Raw genomic sequence first — 10000 nt, 5'->3', positions numbered from 1 at the left:
AAATGGATTAGAAATACCAGCAAAAACATAAAACATTCACTCAAATCATACCCTAACGTTTTTAGAAAAATAGGACCGCATCTCTAACACACACACACACATAGTTATATATATATATATATATATATATATATATATATATATATATATATATATATATATATGTATGTGTGTGTGTGTGTGTATACTTCTACGAAGGGAACACAGACGTTTCCAGCAAGTGATATCCAGTAGGTACGATTGTCTTCGGCACAGCAGGCAGAATTTTGAGATTTATCCAAGTGTTTTGTACCAACTGGTCCATACACGTCAGCGGATTTTTTTTTTTTTTTTGTAAGTATGCTTCCATAGTAACTACTCATCTCCCATCTCATCTTAAATTCTCTCATAGCGACCGCTAAACAATATTTATTCATCAACGTAATACGTTTGTTATTGAAGATAAATTGCTACGAATTTCTTCTTTACTGAGCGTTGCTCGTTGCAAACTTTTATAGCCAACGTCCAACCGATATATTGTAGGGCTTTTCTTAATATCCATGTTAATATGGTTCTATTTAACAGCACGCTTTCTATGAATATCCTGAATAATTTGAGTTTCAGGTTGCGATACGGTTTTCCTTTCTACATGGTTGTCATTTTCTGAAATGTCGACCCTGCTCGAGCAACGGGGACATTAAAACACTTTCCACAACTTGTTATCCAAGCTTTGAAATACTTGCTAACTCTATCTTTTTGGGTGTATCTCTCTGGGATAACGATATTGGTATGAGATAGGTTGACTGAAGGAACCCAGTTTTGTGTTTCTGACTTTCTACAACTTTGAACATCTGTAAATTCCACATTTTGTATAAGTCGTTGACCTTCTTACATGACAGCTGATATCAATTCAATATTAAAATTTCTATTTACTTTCGTTTAGATGGCTTATGTAACATTATGCTTCAAGCGTATGAATCCGATACGTAGGTAAGTAACGGAAAATCTCATAACATAAATAACATAATCTAATGCTATTACGAAAGGATAATGCGCCCCAAGTACGTATATAAACAGTCTGACGATGGCTTAACTGGCCGACACTGCAAAGTCAGTTAACAACATTCTTTTATAACAATAATAAAGTTGTATTCTACTAAAGTTTTGAGTAACCTATCAGAATAGTATAAAATTGTTTTTATTATAACTGAACATACAAACAAGCATTGATATATGTGTGCATGTTTGTGTATGTGTATGAATATATATATATATATATACACACACAGTTGTGGTCTCTAATTTTTCATATTTTCCTGCACTATGAAACGTGAATGCCTTTCGCAGCAGGATTTCTTCCCGCATGAATAAAATTTCTCCATTTTACTTTGTGTATAAGGCACACCAAGCACCAAATGTAGTCACAGAAATATTAGACAGTGTTTCGCGTGATTTTGCACAAATGTTAGATACCGTTTTTGTCATCTCGAGCAAGATAGGAACATCTGTTCCCTTACAGAAAACAGTAAACAAATTATTTGCTGATGTGTGGTGAAGCTTGCCAAGCTGAAAGAAATTTAGCATAAGCGCACAAAGAAGAGAAGATCAAAACAATGTTCCTTTATTTTAACGCTTTCTTGCACATTAGGATGTTAATCCCATTTGCAACAAGATGCATTGAGTTCTTGTTTGCAAGCAAATGTTAAATATAAATGCATGCATCCTTATTCTGCGTTGTGTGCTTGTGGTGACTTGACGCAGAGAAAAAGTAATTACATGTGTAAATACATATATTAATAAATGGGCTTCTAAATTTTTTGCTTTTAAGTCAAAACAATGGAATAGCATTTCTCCGAAGATTTCCTGAAGAAAGGATCCTAACCCCGAAATATTAAAATAAAAGGTAAAAGCACAAATCATCGACTTGTGTTGTTTCATATAAGATGGTGCGCAAGAAAGTAATGCGAATAAAAATTGCATTATTTTCTGATTCTCCCTCGTAATTTGCATTGTTTTAAAATAAAATAAAAAATTATTTATATCAACCAATACCTCATGAGAATTATAATACGCTAACATTTTCATAAGTATATTTTCCATGGTACCATGAAGGGAAGCCACATGGCGGTCTGAAAAATTGTGTTGACTTTCATATAAGGAAACTATTAGTATCAGCTTTGGTTTCAGGTAGCCAAATAAAATTAATATGGAACTTTATGGTATTGAGTACTTGTTCATTCGCTCACATTCTATATAATTATAAACGTGTGCATGTGCAGATAGATAAATAGATACACACACACACACATATCATCATCATCATCATCATCATCGTTTAACGTCCGCTTTCCATGCTAGCATGGGTTGGACGATTTGACTGAGGACTGGTGAAACCGGATGGCAACACCAGGCTCCAATCTAATTTGGCAGAGTTTCTACAGCTGGATGCCCTTCCTAACGCCAACCACTCAGAGAGTGTAGTGGGTGCTTTTACGTGTCACCCGCACGAAAACGGCCACGCTCGAAATGGTGTCTTTTATGTGCCACCCGCACAAGCCAGTCCAGGGGCACTGGCAACGATCTCACTCGAAAATCCTACGGGAGCCAGTCAGGTGGTACTGGCAACGGCCACGCTCAAAATGGTGCATTTCATGTGCCACCCGCACAAGAGCCAGTCCAGGGGCACTGGCAACGATCTCACTCGAAAATCCTACGGGAGCCAGTCAGGTGGTACTGGCAACGACCACGCTCAAAATGGTGCATCTCATGTGCCACCCGCACAAGAGCCAGTCCAGGGGCACTGGCAACGATCTCACTCGAAAATCCTACGGGAGCCAGTCAGGTGGTACTGGCAACGGCCACGCTCAAAATGGTGCATCTCATGTGCCACCCGCACAAGAGCCAATCCAGGGGCACTGGCAACGACCTTACTTGGCTTGCCGGGTCTTCTCACGCACAGCACATTTCCAAAGGTCTCGGTCATATATATATATATATATATATATATATATATATATATATATATATATATATATATATATATATATATATGCATGCATATATACACACACATGCGCAAACTTATATGTACTTACATACATGCATACATATACGTATAATTAGATGTAGTTATATACATATATACATAGGGAATAGTGCGTGTCTCTTTGCATGCAGGCACGTTCATGCACGCCCGTATGTGTGTGTTTATACGCATGTAATATGTGTTCCTGTGTGAACGTGTGTGCGTTCGTGTCCAGACTTCAATACAGCGATAGGTAATAAGATGTATAGAGACAAATGGCGAGATAAAAACAGACTGGAATAGGATGTGCGTACGCTTTCTTTTGTGTGTTTGTATATTATTATTTGTGAAATGGAGAAGAGTGAGGTGAAGTAAAGAAAGGTGAGCAGGCGGAAGAGTGAGTGAGACAGGTGCGTGAAAAAGAAGTTGTAAGATCAAGAAAACAAAAGAATATGTCTTGGAGTTTCAATCGACGTAACAGAAACGGAAATGTTTACACAATAGAATGACTAAAATAATGCATTATGTGCGTAAGTGTGCGTGAAGCCTTATCATATGCGTATGCATAAATATATATATATATGTATATATATATATATATATACATATATATATATATATACACATATATACTCATACGTATATACAATATATATGCCTATATCTGCCTATATATTTTCGTGCAAGTATATATATGTATATATATATATATATATATATATATTAGTATAAGTATATATATATATATATATATATATATATATATATATATATATATATATATATATATATATATATATATATATATATATATATATATATAGGGTGGGTTATATATATATCTGCGTGTGAGTGGGTATGTGAGTACGTGTAACCGTGTACGAGACCTCATGTTCATCCATATGTATGTATATGCATCCATATATGTTTATATTTATGTAAGTATATGTTCGTGAGTTTGCGCGCGCGCGTGTGTGTTGTGTGTATGTATGTGAGTTTGTGTGTGCGCGCACGGTCGTTTGTGTGTCTTTGTGTTTGCGTGTCTGTGTGCGTATGATGAAATAGAATATGCTTTATCTGAAAATCGGGATTTTAGAATGGATTCCTAAATATTTCGCAAATGCCAGCAATCAGTATTCATATTTTAATGCTTTGGTATGGTTATATAGAGATTCTAAGAGTGTATATTTGAATCCCTATATAACCCTATATTAAACTAACTAGGACCAAATTGTTCCATTTGGCTGCCTCAGTTACACCAGTTGTCTGTGTATCTTGCGACACAGAGCTTGTGTTTTCGGCAATCTGCAACCATGTGACGTCGCAACTCATTTCTACAGCTGAGTGAACTGGAGCAACGAGAAATAAAGTGTCTTGCTCAAGAACACACAGCCCGGTCCGGGATTCCAACTCACAACCTCACGTTTGTAAGTTCGATGCTCTAACCACTGAGCCATACGCCTTCAGAAACACACACACACACACACACACACACACGCATATATATATATATATATATATATATATATATATATATATATATATATACAGAAACATAAATACACAAACATACATGCTTGCATACTCACACATACATATGTATATATATATATATATATATATATATATATATATATATATATATATATATATATATATATATATATATACATATATATATACATATATATATATATATATATATATATATATATATATATATATATATATATATAAATATATATATATATATATATATATATATATATATATAGACATACATACATACATGCATACATACATACATACATGCATACATACATACATACATACATACATATATACAAGCATACAGAAACACATACACGGTGCATCTAAAACAATGTAAGCAAAACCAAAGAAACGTTCACAGGTGGCATCCGCTGCAGTTCGTAGCATTTCCTGAAAATTAAAACTCTCACACCACATCCACCCCCACCACCATTCTAACAACATTTTTTCACCACCACCATCACCATAATAGTTTATAGTAGAACTACAACAACAGACATCGTTTTAACCAAGACTGCATTCCATCATATAACCATCCTCACCTTTATCACTACAACCGTAGTTTCCATCGACCTAGAACGAATTTACATCAGCACCACCATTACTATCAACCACCATTACTATCAACTAACAGGAAATTTACCACCATCAAATCCACAATTAGCGCCACCAGAAACACCGCCATTACCAACTAAATAAATTGTCATTTAGCACAACAATCCCAAGCGCCATCACCATAATCCAATCCTCATTAGCAAAACCACTTCAACAGCCAAAGCCACCAGCACCATTACTAAATTGTAACCGGCGCCACCACAACCACATATACGTCTCCAGTGCCACCAACGCAATCACCTGATCGTCAGCAGTAACCCTCATCGACGACACCAACCTCTAGCACTATATAACCGTCATCAGGCCCACCAACTCAACGGCGACCACCACCACCGCCCACATACACGTCATGAGTACCACTGCCACGTCCGCAATTGCTTTACCTCTATTAATAATTGGATTAAAGCACCCTCCTTGATATAATGGATAGAACTTATTGAATGAAATCTAAAGACATACAGTAAAAATAAATAATATCACAAAATTGTGATAAAAGAAAACGAGAGAATAAAAAAAACACACAAGCACCAACTAGAAAAATCAACCCCCGACCATACATACCAACACACACATACACACATGCACACATACATACATACTCACATATATACACAAAGACAAGAGCAGTGATATAAAAAATAGACAAAATTTTGATCGGTTTCTTCTACTCATTCCTCCATCTCTCATTCACTCGATTCCGCTTTTTCTCGCACACATACACATGCGTCGCATGCATGTACGTATGTATGTATGTATGTATGTATGTATGTATGTATGTATGTATATATATATATATATATATATATATATATATATATATATATATATATATATATATATATATATATATATATATACACATACATATGTATATATATGCATATATATATATATATACATATATATACATGTAAATATATATATATATATATATATATATATATATATATATATATATATATATGTATGTATATATATGTATATATAATATATATATATATATATATATATATATATATATATATATATATATATATATATATATATATAAGCACATAAACACATATACACACATTGATAGAGAAAAACAGATAAATCGATCGATTAATAGATAGAAAGATAGAGACATAGAAAGATAGATAGATAGATAGATAGATAGATAGATAGATAGATAGATATAAGCGGTGTAAAATGTATATAAGCATGCTGTTGTGGAGACAGGGGGAGAGGAATGGGAAGGTTTGATTGCAAGAGCTTTGTCCTGGTCTAGTACGTATATTGGCAAAGATGCATGAATACGTCTGTGAAAGAATGCCATTAAGCAATATGAAATTTCTTCAGCGTCATTACCGTGTGAATTGCGGAACTCCTAATGGTGTCCTCAGCCGAGAGTCTCCTGTCGCCTGATCAATGTTGAAAAGAAATCAGACCTCAGCGGGTAATTACTATGTAGAAAATTTACATCTATATATAACCACATGCCATATTTATACTTACGTACATATGCACATGTAGATAGCAACGCATTTCTGTGTGTATTTGTGTATATATATATCTATAAGTAATGTGTGTGTGTGCGCGTGTGTGTTTTTGTGTGTGTTTAAATGTATTAATATGGATATATTTAGGAATGCTTGTGTGTATATGCAAAGTACTGTGTCGTGCGTGAGTGTGTGTGTGTGTGTGTGAGAGAGAGAGAGAGAGAGTTTAAAATATATAAAAAGGACATACGTGTATGTATGCACATAACATACATGTACATCAGGCTACAGACGTACATGCATTGATGGATGTGAAAATGTATGCATAGCTAAATATAAACTTATTTGTATATGTATGAGCCCGTTTAATTCATTTATATATGTCTCTGTCTAATTTTCTTACCTCTTTATTCATATATATATATATATATATATATATATATATATATATATATATATATATATATATATATATATATATATATGTAAGTATATATATATATGCATATATATGTATATATATATATATATATATATATATATATGCATATATATATTTATTTATATATATATATATATATATATATATATATATATATATATATATATATATATATATATATATATATATATATATATACATACAGAGATCTTAAGATTTTAAAGAGGGCATATAGGTAAATAGATAGATAGATTCATATGTGTGCGTGTGTATATTTGTAACTCTACATATGTGTATGCATATATATATACATGAGTCTGTATGTCTCTCAGTATATATATGTAACTTTAAATTTAAATTGGTTGTATATATGTGTATATATAGAGAGAGTGTGTATGTGTGTGTGAGAGAGAGAGAGAGAGAGAGAAAGGAGATGCATGTGTATTTGTCACAAATTAGCATATAGATACCTACATACATATGCGTAATGTTTGTATGTATATGTATGACTCTAAATAAGAGTATGTTTGTGTTGGTACCACAGCAGAGTATGTATATAGTGCCAGTAATAGTGTGCGTAGAATATGTGCGATTTAGCTAAATGAATTATGCACCCTCTTGTCTCCATAGATTTAGAGAATTTATATATTTTCGAAGTTTTTTTTTGTACAGCAAAGAAAAGAGAAGAAAAATTTCGGAATAGAAATAAATAATAGATATTGAAAAGAGTCAAAGAAATCAAAGACAATGCCAGAAAAGACAAGGCAAAGTGAAGGAATTGAGAATTTGGTAAAGAAAATCTAAAGACAGAAAAAATAAAATGGGTAAAAGAATTTAATGAAAAAATTAGAAAAAATTAATAAATCGAAAGTAAAAAATAGAAATCTATAGGAATTGAGAGACAAAGTAATTTAAATACTTACATTAATTCCCCTTCCCAATCACATACATATACACACATGAGTGAGTATACATATATGTGTATATATATGGCATATATATATATATATATATATATATATATATATATATATATATATATATATATATATATATATACATATATATATAAAGATAAACATATATATATGCATATGTGTACATATGCATATACATAAACTAATTTAAATACTATATACATACAAACATGCATGATTATACATACACACAAACTACATATATATATATATATATATATATATATATATATATATATATATATATATATATATATATATATATATATATATATATATATGCATATATATACATATATATATATCGAATATATATACATAACGAGAGAAAGAGAGAGACATAAATTTACATATACATAGGTTAATACACACACATGTATATATGGGTTTTCTTGAGTGTATTTAGGTCTGGTTCTGTGTGTGTGTATGTATATGTATGTATGCATGTATGTATATATATATATATATATATATATATATATATATGCATGTAATGTATGTGTGTATGCATGAATATAAGTAATTAGATAGATAGTTAGATTATAGCCACAAGACTTAGACTAAGAAGAAAGAAATTATATAAAAAGTAATAAGCAAAAGGAAATGAAAGTAAAAATAGTCATTTGGAAAAGAAAATGCTGAATCTAATAGGAGTATGAGTTTGAATTTAATGAATTTAATAAACCGTACGTACACATAGATCTGAATGACACTTATTATTTCCATTAATCACCTACTACCAAATATCTTTTCTCTATTCTTTCAACTGCAGTTGATCTATGAGTAAATCTTTTCAAAAAGATCGTTCGTATATCTGTATATCTGTTTGTAAACACACTTGCATAATCGAACATATACATAGAGAGAGGCACGCGTGCACATATAAATACATATATATGTACATGTGCACGTGCACACTTAGTTTGTGTGAGTTTCACCGAGGAAGTTCAATGAAACAGTTGAGGTTTTGGTTTTGCCGTGAACGAATTCACATCTGTGGGGCCGCAGTATGTTTCTACCACGAAGCTATGTCCCATCTCTGGCAAATAATTGAAGCTTCTCTGTATTCAGAAGTGATAACGAAGAAACATGTCTGTAGGATAAAATACAGTAACTGAAAAATAGTAGTGGTAGGAAACTTTAGGTAGAACTGAGCAGCAGAGGTTCTTCAGGAAAACCCTGACTCAGGCAAGTGCTTTAGCACTTAATTCCTTGACTTAAGGTATTTGGATATTGTAACCAGCTCAGTCGAAGACAACGCCGATTGACTGCTGATTAATTATACCTTTTGAAATTCACTTCTATTCATCCTTGATCAGATCCTACTGGAACACATCTCAGACATAATTAAATATTTAGACCCTTGTGAATGAAGTGGAGTAAACCCCTATGTTAATTCATTTACATATATTCTTCAAGAGATATTGTCAATACAATTGCGTTAGCCTTATATTTGTATTTCCCTCTTCTTTTGCGCCATTTCATTTCTTTTGATAAAAAAAAACATGCTTTGCGTCATAAATTAAATACAGATCCGTTTAAGAGGTCTCTTCTTCCACTAATGATATATATATATAACACACGAAACATTCAGAACATAAATTTCATATTTTACTATCTGCACAAATATATTTTGATCCTAGCATATTTATATGTTTAACTCGGCAATGTCATCTGAAAATCGGAAGTATGTTAATAACTCGCCGTTGATATTCATGGCATTTGTCCGATCAACACCTCTGATGACTGTTTCTAGTCATGCAGTGAAGAGCTTTAGCGAAATTGTATCTCCTTGTTTGACGCCTTTGTCAATTGAAACACTCAAAGGTAGCGATGTCAGAGGTATACCCGTGGCTCTTCTAGAGTTCGCATTCCTGGGCAGTTGGATATATTACGCCTCGACTTCTTGCATTTTTAGATATTTCAGTAC

General features: G+C 32.5%; 1 long non-coding RNA gene across 1 annotated transcript in view; it reads left to right on the top strand.

Moving 5' to 3' along the window:
* LOC149132389 (uncharacterized) overlaps positions 1-7911 on the top strand; it is a 9731-nt gene extending 1820 nt beyond the window's left edge. The window contains exons 2-3 of the long non-coding RNA XR_016244708.1: positions 923-969; positions 7766-7911. This is a non-coding gene — a long non-coding RNA (uncharacterized LOC149132389). The remainder of the gene's footprint in view (positions 1-922; positions 970-7765) is intronic.
* The last annotated feature ends 2089 nt before the right edge of the window (positions 7912-10000 follow it).

Source organism: Octopus bimaculoides, chromosome 16 (assembly GCF_046866305.1).
Source record: "Octopus bimaculoides isolate indiv1 chromosome 16, ASM4686630v1, whole genome shotgun sequence".
In the NCBI taxonomy this organism is placed as follows: Eukaryota; Metazoa; Mollusca; class Cephalopoda; order Octopoda; family Octopodidae; genus Octopus; species Octopus bimaculoides.
This window is presented reverse-complemented; position numbering and strand designations above follow the sequence as displayed.